We start from the raw sequence: 12,962 nt of genomic DNA, 5'->3' as shown, positions 1-12,962 counted from the left end.
TGACATATGGTGCCCTTTTTTTTTTATTGGGGGGGGGGGGGGGGTCCTTTATAGATTAAATATTAAATGTCAGTACTAACTATTTATTGGGATTCCTAAGTTACAGCTTGTGTTTCCTATCATAGGCGTATCTCTCGGTGCAGGTGTCCACGATGACCTACTAAAAAATGGCTAAAAACGCAAACTTAAATTCTATGGCCATTTCTCAAGGTCCTCATGGCTCTCAGAGACCTTCCTTCAGGGAACAGTAACAGGAAAGAAGAAGAAATTGCAGAGAAAGCAATGGGAAGACAACATACAAAATGAACATGCCTTTCATTCAATGAAATTCTATCCAGGCAAAAAAAACAACAACACAAGGAATGGAAAAAGACGGTCGACAGATCTTGTGCGGTGCCCCAACGGCTCAACAGACTAAGGGAAAGGTGAAGGTGAATGATAAGAGATGTGCAAGCGAAGGAAACGGTAACTTAAGATGATGTAACAGAGGTGTTAAGTATAGAGTTCTTCCTATCCCTGGCTTTGCAAGTCTCAGCGTTAACGCATTGTATGGAAAGATTCACACTACAGGCAGTTTATCAAGCTAATGAGTTAATGTGAAATGATATAAAAGAATGTGTATTATAAGTAACTATCACTACTATATTATATACTTCAGCACACTATCGCGATAGGCCTTATAAGAACGATGTACTGAAATACGAAATTAAACTACAGATTAATAGCCTAGTTGCAGTGGGCGTAGCTAGGTTGGGGGCGAGGGAGGTCCAAATTTGAACCCCCCCCCCACCGGCCACCACTTGAGAAGGGCTCCCAAATGAGTGTCCGGTTTGTTTTTACATTAAATATTACGCCATTATCTCATGTCATGATGTCGAATGTCAAAATGCAGGGGCCCCAAAAGAGGTCAAGCCCCCCGTGCCCCAAAAATCCCTAGCTACGCCACTGTTTAGTTGTCGTTAGCGAAACGAAAATAAATGCTAACGGAAATAAAATCAATTTTGTTGAGGCCAATAGAAATAGTTGCCCTTCTACATGACTAAATGCATGACGCGTAGGACGTAATCATCTTCTTTTTTGAAGTAACGTCTGTATTATATAAGATAAGATAAGAAAGTTTCGTTATTATCAAATACGTTTTATATCTCTTAACACTCATTTCCGTTTCTTCTTTATATGCGTTTCAGTTTCTGATTTAGTTTTCAACTGCACTGGCCTAGACATTGAAGAGATCTACACACAGATGTTTACCTCGGTAAGGTTACAAGCCGAGATAAAATGAGATACTCAAGTTGTAATGACACATTCCAGCACATCTAAAACACCTGTTACACAGACACACTTCGCTTACACACAAGTTTAGTGACACACTCAAAAGAGAAGTTCATATAACTATTTAGTTTCACACCATTGAGCCTATTTCCATATAAACTTAGATTTGATATAGTACATGACAAGAGCCCTAATACATTTAACTAACTTAAAGCCTCTTAAGGGAGCCAATGTTTACTGACCTTTGAACCAGGTTAATCCAACATCTTCATCCCCGCCCTCACATGCCAACTTCAAGCATCCACAAGAAGTGCACAAAAAAAAACGTTTTAATACATCGTCTCGGGTTGTTGATGTTATGAAAAGCTGGCACATAACATTGTCACGTTGACAGCTTTAACATCACACACAAACATACACACTGAATATACACATCAACGCACGCGGAGACGAGGAGGAGGAGGTGGCACTCCCACACCCACGATGTGAAAAGGGAGAGGGCGTGGCTGAGATGACGACACTTGGCGACTCCCACTATCCCGCAGTTTTAAAGTGCGATAGATCTACTTCCTAAGCAGGTCAGAGGTCAAAATACTTTCAGTGCGATGAATGTCTAGACTTAATCGTATAAAATTACGGCGGAACTGGGCGCCACTAGCCTAACCTATGCATGTTTTGAAACTGGGCGCCACTAGCCTAACTCATGCATGTGTTTTGAAACTGGGCGCCACTAGCCCAACTCATGCATGTGTTTTAAAACTGGGCGCCACTAGCCTAACTCATGCATGTATTTTGAAACTGGGCGCCACTAGCCTAACTCATGCATGTGTTTTGAAACTAGGCGCCACTAGCCTAACTCATGCATGTGTTTTGAAACTGGGCGCCACTAGCCTAACTCATGCATGTTTTGAAACTGGGCGCCACTAGCCTAACCTATGCATGTGTTTTGAAACTGGGCGCCACTAGCCTAACTCATGCATGTTTTGAAACTGGGCGCCACTAGCCTAACTCATGCATGTTTTGAAACTGGGCGCCACTAGCCTAACTCATGCATGTGTTTTTAAACTGGGCGCCACTAGCCTAACTCATGCATGTGTTTTGAAACTGGGCGCCACTAGCCTAACTCATGCATGTTTTGAAACTGGGCGCCACTAGCCTAACTCATGCATGTGTTTTGAAACTGGGCGCCACTTGCCTAACTCATGCATGTTTTGAAACTGGGCGCCACTAGCCTAACCTATGCATGTGTTTTGAAACTGGGCGCCACTAGCCTAACCTATGCATGTGTTTTGAAACTGGGCTCCACTTGCCTAACCTATGCATGTGTTTTGAAACTGGGCGCCACTCGCCTAACCTATGCATGTGTTTTGAAACTGGGCGCCACTCGCCTAACCTATGCATGTGTTTTGAAACTGGGCGCCACTTGCCTAACTCATGCATGTGTTTTGAAACTGGGCGCCACTCGCCTAACCTATGCATGTGTTTTGAAACTGGGCGCCACTTGCCTAACCTATGCATGTGTTTTGAAACTGGGCGCCACTCGCCTAACCTATGCATGTGTTTTGAAACTGGGCGCCACTCGCCAAACCTATGCATGTGTTTTGAAACTGGGCGCCACTTGCCTAACTCATGCATGTGTTTTGAAACTGGGCGCCACTCGCCTAACCTATGCATGTGTTTTGAAACTGGGCGCCACTTGCCTAACTCATGCATGTTTTGAAACTGGGCTCCACTTGCCTAACTCATGCATGTTTTGAAACTGGGCGCCACTCGCCTAACCTATGCATGTGTTTTGAAACTGGGCGCCACTCGCCTAACTCATGCATGTGTTTTTAAACTGGGCGCCACTAGCCTAACTCATGCATGTGTTTTTAAACTGGGCCCCACTAGCCTAACTCATGCATGTGTTTTAAAACTGGGCGCCACTAGCCCAACTCATGCATTTGTTTTAAAACTGGGCGCCACTAGCCCAACTCATGCATGTGTTTTATAACTGGGCGCCACTAGCCCAACTCATGCATGTGTTTTGAAACTGGGCGCCACTAGCCTAACTCATGCATGTGTTTTAAAACTGGGCGCCACTAGCCCAACTCATGCATGTGTTTTATAACTGGGCGCCACTAGCCCAACTCATGCATGTGTTTTGAAACTGGGCGCCACTAAACTAGCTCATGCATGTGTTTTAAAACGGAGCCACTAGCCTAACTCATGCATGTGTTTTAAAATGGCGCCACTAGCCTAACTCATGCATGTGTTTTAAAATGGCGCCACTAGCCTAACTCATGCATGTGTTTTAAAACGGCGCCACTAGCCCAACTCATGCATGTGTTTTAAAATGGCGCCACTAGCCTAACTCATGCATGTGTTTTAAAACGGCGCCACTAGCCTAACTCATGCATGTGTTTTAAAATGGCGCCACTAGCCTAACTCATGCATGTGTTTTAAAACGGCGCCACTAGCCTAACTCATGCATGTGTTTTGAAACTGGGCGCCACTAGCCTAACTCATGCATGTGTTTTGAAACTGGGCGCCACTAGCCTAACTCATGCATGTGTTTTGAAACTGGGCGCCACTAACCCAACTCATGCATGTGTTTTGAAACTGGGCGCCTATGTTCAGCTCATAGGAACCGGGAGTGAAGCCCTTGAAAAAATAAAATTGCGGTAGGAAGATGATGAAGAGGACAATCCTATTAGAGGACAACCTTGGAATTCTAAAGACATCGAAAAGTTTGGCATCTTTGACGTAATAAATTTTAAAAATATCTTGTAAGTCACAGGAATTTGTGGAGAATTTTTAAATGTGAAGTTGTCTCTCTTGACCATATTAAATATGATAGGATCGGCCTTCTCTTATGTGGTTTGCCAACAAACAAAAAAAAAAAGGTTCTCTCGTGGAGCCTACTTCAGCCTGATCTTTAAAAAAATAGCTTTGGATATATTGGGATACGCGGTGGCTGAGTGGTAAAGCGCTAGGCTTACAATCCGACATGTCCAGGATTCGAAACTCAGTGAAGACTGTGATTTTCAATTTTAGAAAGCCCCTGAGTGCTTACAACTCTAATGGGTACCATACTTAGGTTGGTGAAAGTAAAAGTGGTTGAGCGTTGTGCTGGCCCCGTGTCGCATGCTACATGACACCCTCGGCCATAGAAACAGATGGCCTTTACGTCATCAGTACTATAGATCGTCAGTACTATACATCATCAGTACTATACATCATCAGTACTATAGATCGTCAGTACTATACATAATCAGTACTATACATCATCAGTACTATAGATTGTCAGTACTATACATCATCATCAGTACTATAGATCATCAGTACTATAGATCGTCAGTACTTTACATCATCAGTACTATAGATCGTCAGTACATTACATCATCAGTACTATAGATCGTCAGTACTATAAATCATCAGTACTATAGATCGTCAGTACTATACATCATCAGTACTATACATCATCAGTACTATAGATCGTCAGTACTATACATAATCAGTACTATACATCATCAGTACTATAGATCGTCAGTACTATACATCATCAGTACTATAGATCGTCAGTACTATTCATCATCATCAGTACTATAGATCATCAGTACTATAGATCGTCAGTACTTTACATCATCAGTACTATAGATCGTCAGTACTATACATCATCAGTACTATAGATCGTCAGTACTATACATCATCATCAGTACTATAGATCGTCAGTACTTTACATCATCAGTACTATAGATCGTCAGTACTTTACATCATCAGTACTATAGATCGTCAGTACTTTACATCATCAGTACTATAGATAGTCAGTACTTTACATCATCAGTACTATTGAAAGAGTATTTGGATTTATTACGCTATTGCAAAGCTTACATCAACTCACTCTGTCTGTCTGTCTGTCTGTCTTGTAAAAAGTGTGTGCACGTTATTTCTCCCACACCCATTCTCGGATCAAGTTGAAACTTTGCACATATATTCATTAGTATAGACAAGATATGGAACAATGAAAAAAAAATAGTCATTAACTACTGGTAATTAATTACTTTTAGTTTATACCAAGGGAAATTAATTCTTCTGAATTGACAGATATGGTTGAATAAAGTAAATATGTAGGGTTTGGTCTCCTCATATAATTGTTTCACATTTTTTCTCCCCCATCCATTTTTCGGATCAAGTTAAAAAATTTTTAAACCATTTATTGTACCTGACAAAACATGAATCCATTTTTTAAAATGTAACCAATTAGTCAATTAATTGTTGGTAGTTAAATATTTTGTTTGAAAACAAATAAATTCTACATTATTGAGAGATACAGTTGCAAGTGTCTGAGTTCTTCCCCTTAGATAAGCTTTGCTTTACAAAAAAAAAAGAATTTGTATGTATATTACGTCCGATTACATATGAGGAGAGCAAGGTCCCAATGGCTAATGGCTGACTTTCAACAACAAGGATATGAGGTAACTTCAGGCGAGACCTAACCATTATAGATGGCCTGAACTCTAGCCTGCGACGTCACAGCCTTTGGGCAGTTTAGACCAATAGCCATGTCACAGGCCTTCTCTAACGATTGCCCTCGCTACAGGACTCAGATGATGATGTTTGCTTAGACGCCAACTTGCTTTAACTGACATAGAAGAGAGCACCTGGTTGCAGGCAGCTTCAGAACGAGGACAGCTGGAGGTCACTCACGAAGGACGAGGGATACACATTTGAGACCAAAAGAAAATCCGCCGCCGAGGACAGACCTAGAAGGCGAAAAGAAAATCTAAATCGACCACCGGCGGATAATGGTTACGCCTGCGCTAAATGTGGTGAAATATATAGGTCATAGCTGGGGCTGCGTAACCACGGGAAATACTGCATTCCTCATTAATCTTCGTTCTCGAAAACAAGTCTTATTGTCGTTATTATTATTATTATTTCATTTCACTTTCGTTGTTGCGTTATTATTAAATTTAGTGTTTTGTGTTTATTGTTACATCTTGGGTATTTCCAGTTGTTCAATCTGATGACCCAATATCTAAACTGGAAGTATTCAAAAACATTTTAACCAGAATTAAAACAAAAATATAAGTAATATAAATTGTTTTCACTAAAATTATTGTGGTCGTCCCGGGATCTTGTCTAAAGAATTGTTGACTTTTTAATATAACCTTCATGTTTATCTTATCTAAAAGGTGAAAATGAGAAATAATAACTAGAAAGGGATATTTAAACTATTAATTACATTAGACATTCATCTCATGGACTCAAAGTTTATCAACAGACAACCAAGTCCGGAGACTAATCTTCACAAGACAGATCAAGTTTTGTTTGTTTTCATTAGTCATAAACCTTCTACCTACTATTTATGTAGATCCACTATTTTAATTACCAATTAAGTATGGATTAATCATATTTCAAGGTTTAATTTTAATTCTTCATACTTTAATATTTGTGAAATCTGAGAACTTATAATTAAAAAATCAAAAGCAGGAGGGCCAAAAAAAAGAGGCATATAAAGCCCCAAAAAGAGGGAAAGAAAAGAGGCCTAAGGCCCAAGGATTCCTATGATGACAAAGCTAAAATTGAATAGCGCAAATTCTGAAGTTTCCTTTAAAAAAAAAAAGTTTTGACATATAAACAATTTTAGGAATTCAAACGCATCAACAAAGACATTTATATTTCTTAGATAGGAAATAAGGACATATCCCTCCGAAAGAATCCCAATAACTTCGTTCGTCTACAACACAGGACAATGGACAACCCAGTGATGGTCAAGATTGGACAGTTTATGAACAATTTTAACGTGAACTGTTGTGCAAACCGTAAACTTACGTTAGTGTATTATGTATTGTTGGCAAGGTAATCTCTTCAATACTGAAAAAAAAATGTAACTTATTACATAAAAAACAAAAAAATTTAACGTCATTCCAGGACCTCAACTGGTGTCAACTTGTGAAGATTAGTTGTCCCGGAGTTTCATTGGAGGAAAACCTATCGCCATACCAGACCTGCTTGTATTTATAATCTACAAATATCTAGTCCACCAATTTCCTCATGAGCGCACTGCAATGCTGCCTGGGTTCAATGTTTTGGTTTGATGACAGGTTAACGTCTGGAAGACCGTGCAGTTCTGCCCACTAAGTGTTTGTCCGATGGTGTTGAGGAGAAACGGTCAGACTAATAAAGTTTCCTTTGGACCTGAATACAATGGCGCCGAACTCACGTCTTATCCGCAAACGTGAGGACGACTGTGTGATGTCCAGCAACATTGCCTAGTGTTGGACATAAAACTTCAGAACAATAGGATTTCAAGCTGATCTGTCAGCTGGTAAACGCACCCAACAAAATCCTTAACTATTAACAATTTTGGATCTTCGCTCTTGGTAACGAACAAGAAAAACTGATCTTGTTTGGACCACTCGCTTATGCTCCTAACATCTGCTACTATGACGATATAATATATATACGAACTATATACAACTTATCAATAACCTTGACTGCTCAACAGTATTGTAGGGTCTGGACGTGGATGCTGTCAGGAGGGGGGGGGTATGGCGAGAGTGAATATGTTAATTTGATATGAAAGTTACATCATCTTGTTTAAGTACTCCCAGGTTATGAATGTGTATAGTCTTGCACGTGTTATGAACTGAATGGTTTAGTCTTCTTTAGTTTGAATGTGCGAGAGAGTGTGTTAGTTAGTGAGGTCTTGTTCCCGGTCCAGGAAGGTTGGACAGTCGCTTCCTGGACTGGTGTTTGTATTATTTCTTGAGAGTGATATAATTGTGTGCTTTATCAAATATTATTATCGTTATTCAATACAGCTGGAGTTAGAGTTGAAGTATATTGAGTATTAATTGTTCTTACTTAAGTAACCCTTAATGAGCCAACCAAGTATTAATTAATTAGAATTGAGTAATTGTGTAACCCCTAACGAGCCAAGTCAAGCAAAGCATAAAAAAGGAACCCGACATTCTGGGATCTCGTCGTATATTGATGCGTTCACCAGTTCGTCTTGTGTGTTAGTGTAAATGAAAGTATATTCTGAATAAACCATTTTTTTTAAATCCTAGTTAAAACAACCAGTACAGATCTCGTTTTTTTTTAGCTAGATGTGAACTTTTAAATATTAGTTGAAGAATCCATTCAGTCATTCTTTTAGTATGGCTCCTCTCTCAAGCTAGGATCGGTAGAAAGAAATGAACTTAGCGAAACACTTTAAATAAAACGAACTCTCCTGCACGAAACAAACAAAAGATATACTAGTCCTCTTTATGTTATGCATTAGAAACATGCATTCAACTAGATGCGATCCTTGAATTGTCGAGCACTCAGTCAAGAAACGCAGTCCCCTGCATGCTAACTCGCCTCATGGTGGCGCCCGGATGGAAAAGATCGTAGGAGGAAACGATTAGGCTAAAAGGTAGCAAAACAAGACTCCCGTGGGGGTGCTTAAGGAGGTGCGAGAGCATCCTCATTGCACTCCGCTGAGTTGTAAAAAAAGCTCCCACAACCTTGTCACAATCCAGGCGCTGTTCCTCAAGGGGCCGTTACATAAAGGGCGTGTCCTGCACGGTTAGCAGGGGGTCCCGGTGTGCGCGACCTCCGGCAGCAAGTCTAACCCCCCCCCCCCCCATCGGCCAGACAGAACAGTGTACACTATTCTCATTCAGGCTGGTGAGAGGGACCTCTTCTTCACTTTTTCTGGCCTAGCGTTCCAAGAGCCGAAGTCACAACTCTACCTGACAGTTTCAAGAAGGAGAAGATACTTAGTCCTAGCTTTTACCTACATATTTTGCGACATAGAACGCAGACAAAACCGTTGTCCGTCACTTTAAGATTTAAACCCTCTTTCTATCTCTACGCCCTTCCTCTGCAATCACTTTCCCCTTGACCCTCAAAGTTAAACTATGCGGCCCTTGTAAGAGATCCTGAGCTGTCTCCTTCGGAAGCAACCCGCTGCCAGGTGCTTTTCTCTTTGCCAACCAAGGCAAACCTGGGCTGTCTTATTACGTTCTTTAGTGGGACATTCGGTGTGTAGGTGATATGGAAAGGGAGTATTTATTGCTTGTTCTTGAGATAGGGAGCATTCATTTAATGTTAGTCTTGTAGAATGATGCAAGATAAGCGCTACTGTCGTGAAGTGTGCAAAGTATGGCTTGATCATGTCCGGTGGATAGAAGACGCAGCGGCAATGCAGTAAACCGAACCGGTTCGAATCCTGCATCTTTATCGCGCCCCTGTACGTCCACCCATCTCTTATGGGTACATGATATTAGTTGATGAAAAGTAAATGCGGTTGGTCGTTGTGGTGGTCATCTGACACCCTCGTTAACCGTGGGCCACAGAAACGTGACCTTTACATCTTCTGCCATGTAGGTCGCATGGTCTGAGAGGGGAACTTTGCTTTTTTAGCGGCCCCCGTAAGGGGAAAAAGCCGCTATTAGGTTTGTGCAAAATGTCCGTCTGTCCGTCTGTCCGTCTGTCCGTCTGTCCGTCTGTCACACTCAGATCTCGAAAACTAGAAGAGATATGAAAAATATTATTTCATCATTAAATCGGGCTTGAAAAGTTTAGGTGCAACGGCTACTTTTGGTTTTCTAAAAGCAAACCGTTTAATTTATAAAATTAATTATGCAAGCGATTTTTTCATAAAAATACACCAATTCTAAAACAATTACGTAAATGTAAGGGAGGCAATGTTACAATATGCTAACAAAGATGGACAATTTTTGTGTATTTTCAGTATCACTAAGTCAAATATATTTTTAAAATGTACAGGAAATGTTTACAATAAATACAAATAATAGTTAAAGACGTTTTTTCTGGTCAACTAGCTGCTAAAATTAAAAGAAAACATTTCTGTTTGTTTATAAAGGCTAATAATGCACTTTGTATGTAAATATCACGCACATTTTTTTAAATGGACTTTTTATGCAGCGATTTTCGTGCAGTAGCGTAACGTCGCAACATGATCAGGTGCTAAACCAATTCCTTAAACTTTTTAAAAAAATCAGATTTTATTTATTTTTTGTTTAGTGCCCCCATCCGAATAAAAGAAGCTTATTTTTGTGCGTTTTGTCTGTTGGTCGGTCTGTCCGTCACGATTAAATTTAAAAAACTAGAACTCTAAAAGCTATTGAAAATCTGATTTACCCTTTAATGTTCCTCCCATAACATCTCAATAGTTTTAAGTATCTAAAATTGATTGTTCCGGATTTTTTTGTGCAAAACTAATCAACGCCAACAAATGTTTGTTTGCTCTTCTAACTTATATTACATTCAATTTCCATGCTTAAACGTTGCAAAAACACATTATCAATAATATGTTGTTCCGTTTTTTATGTAAATAGCATATTAATGCTAAATCATAATCTCTATACTGACTTATATTTCATTAAGTGTAAAAATGTTCCGGATATTGTTTTATAAAACATGAATTATGCCTATTGATTGTTTGAAATCGCATAAGGCTTTTAAAAAAAGTAATTTACTAGAATTGATTACTGAAAATTACTTTTTAGACATTTAATTTTCTTGTAAAACATAACATAGAAGTTTTGTAATCGATAAAGAAAGTTCCGGATTTTGTTTCTTACAAATCGTCGCCAGAAATTTCCGAATTTATTTAAAAATCTACTAACGCCAAATAATTGTTTGAACTCCCTCTTCTAATTAATAAACAAATAATCTTCTCATTTACGAAATAATGTTTTTACGGATTTTTATGAAAAATATTTGAACTCACTACTCTCTTACAGTACATTTAACTTTCTACCTAAAACATTAAAAAATCTAATTATCGTTAATATTATGTTCCGATTTTTAAGGAAAACAGAATCCAAACACCAAAGTAAGGTATGAAAATCTCTCCACGGTTCTGTAGTACATCTAATTTTTATACGAGACCATCCAAAAAATTTAATTAACGGTATTAAATTTATCTGAAATTCTCTTTTTCTTTTACTATTTATACAAACATCCGGAACAATCTATTATATAAACTTTTCAATTGTGTTCATACCTAAAAAATTATTGCGATGTTTTGAAACGTAAAATAAAGGTTAATCAATTTTTAATAACTTTTAGTTGTTTTTTTTATATCAAGATAACGGACAGACCGACTGACAGACAAAACGCAAAAACAATGTGGCTTTGATCCTTTTTAAATAATATCTATTAGAACTCAGTGCACCAATGTCTATGAACCCTCGTTAAATATCTCGTGTAAATAAAGACATTTTTTTTTATGGTACCGGTACTAGCCTAGTGTGAGGTAATGGAATTTTTTTTCTTTGACGTCATATGAATGGATGTTAAATGTTAAATGTTAAATGTAATGTTAAAAGAACGCACTCGGTGCACCAATGTCTATTAACCCTCGAAAAAATTGCTTGTATTAATGAAAACATATTTTAGTCTAACTAAGCCGTGTTACGTAGTGTTTTTTTTTCCTTTGACGTCACATGGAATGAATTCTTTAAATGAAATGCTAAAAGAACGCACTCGGTGCACCAATGTCTATGAACACTCGAGAAATGGCTCGTGTTGATAAAGGTGATTTTTAGTCTAGCTAGGCCTTGTGACGTAGTGTTTTTTTTTTCCTTTGACGTCATATGGAATGAATTCTTTAAATGAAATGCTAAAAGAACGCATTCGGTGCACCAATGTCTATGAACACTCGATAAAAGGCTCGTAATGATGAAGGCGATTTTTATTCTAGCTAGGCCGTGTGACGTAGTGTTTTTTTTCCTTTGACGTCATATGGAATGAATTCTTTAAATGAAATGCTTAAAGAACGCACTCGGTGCACCAAAGTCTATGAACACTCGATAAATGGCTCTTATAGATGAAGGCGATTTTTAGTCTAGCTAGGCCGTGTGACGTAGTGTTTTTTTTCCCTCTGACGTTATATGGAATTAATTCTTCAAATGAAATGAAAAAAGAACTCGGTATAGTAATGTTTATTAAGCCTCGTTATGTGACTCGCGTTTAAAAAAGGAATGATATCTTGATTTAGATCTAATCTAGATTTTTTAAACTAGATCTAGATTTTTATTACAGTATATCTAGATCTGGATTTATATTCTAATTAAAATTATTTTAGAGTCTAGATCTAGAATTTCTAGATCTAGTTTAGACTAAAATAGACTAGATTAAGATGTAGAATTTCAATTTCTAAACTTAAAGTGTAAAAAAAAAGTGTAGATTTTCATTTCCAAACGTTTTGATCAATATTGTAATGTTTTAATATACTAAAACTAATCTACTATTTTTTTATTAAATTTAAATTTAAATTTACTGCAAATGAATCTTTGAAACATTATTACTTTTGACCATCGGATGGCTGCCTGGTCGTGCGGTTTGCGCGCTGGACTGTCGTTCAGATTTATGGATGGCCCAGGGTTCAAACCCTGCCCGCTCCCATCCCCCGTCGTCCTGCGGGAGGTTTGGACTAGGAAGTAATTATCTTCAACTCTGAAGGAACATCCGAAACGTGTAAAACATTTTACATCAAAATTAAATCACCTCTTGAATATTATTTGCGAATATGCAGATCCGACAGGGATCCGACTTCGACGGGGGCCGCCTCTGAGTTTGTGTAACACAAACTCTCTTTGTAATCTTGTACTTTTTCTTTTTACAGAAACGCGTGACTATTACATCATCAGTGACCTTCTACCTTGGCTTCCCTTACTTCAATA

At 38.6% G+C, this 12,962-nt stretch overlaps 1 protein-coding gene across 3 annotated transcripts in view; it reads right to left on the bottom strand.

Moving 5' to 3' along the window:
- Positions 1-12,962, bottom strand: part of LOC106055454 (potassium channel subfamily K member 4-like) — an 88,181-nt gene that overhangs the window by 48,754 nt on the left and 26,465 nt on the right. Inside the window, exon 1 of one of the 3 annotated variants that reach the window (XM_056022560.1) lies at positions 1,515-1,722. The exons of 1 other annotated variant lie outside the window; for it this stretch is intronic. The gene's annotated coding sequence lies outside the window, so the exon portion shown is untranslated. Of the gene's footprint in view, positions 1-1,514; positions 1,723-12,962 lie in introns of those variants that run through there. One more of the 3 variants, XM_013211716.2, reaches the window with a different exon arrangement.

The sequence above is a fragment of the Biomphalaria glabrata genome, chromosome 3 (genome assembly GCF_947242115.1).
Source record: "Biomphalaria glabrata chromosome 3, xgBioGlab47.1, whole genome shotgun sequence".
In the NCBI taxonomy this organism is placed as follows: Eukaryota; Metazoa; Mollusca; class Gastropoda; family Planorbidae; genus Biomphalaria; species Biomphalaria glabrata.
The sequence above is the reverse complement of the archived record's forward strand: the minus strand, read 5'-3'. Positions and strand labels throughout refer to the sequence as shown.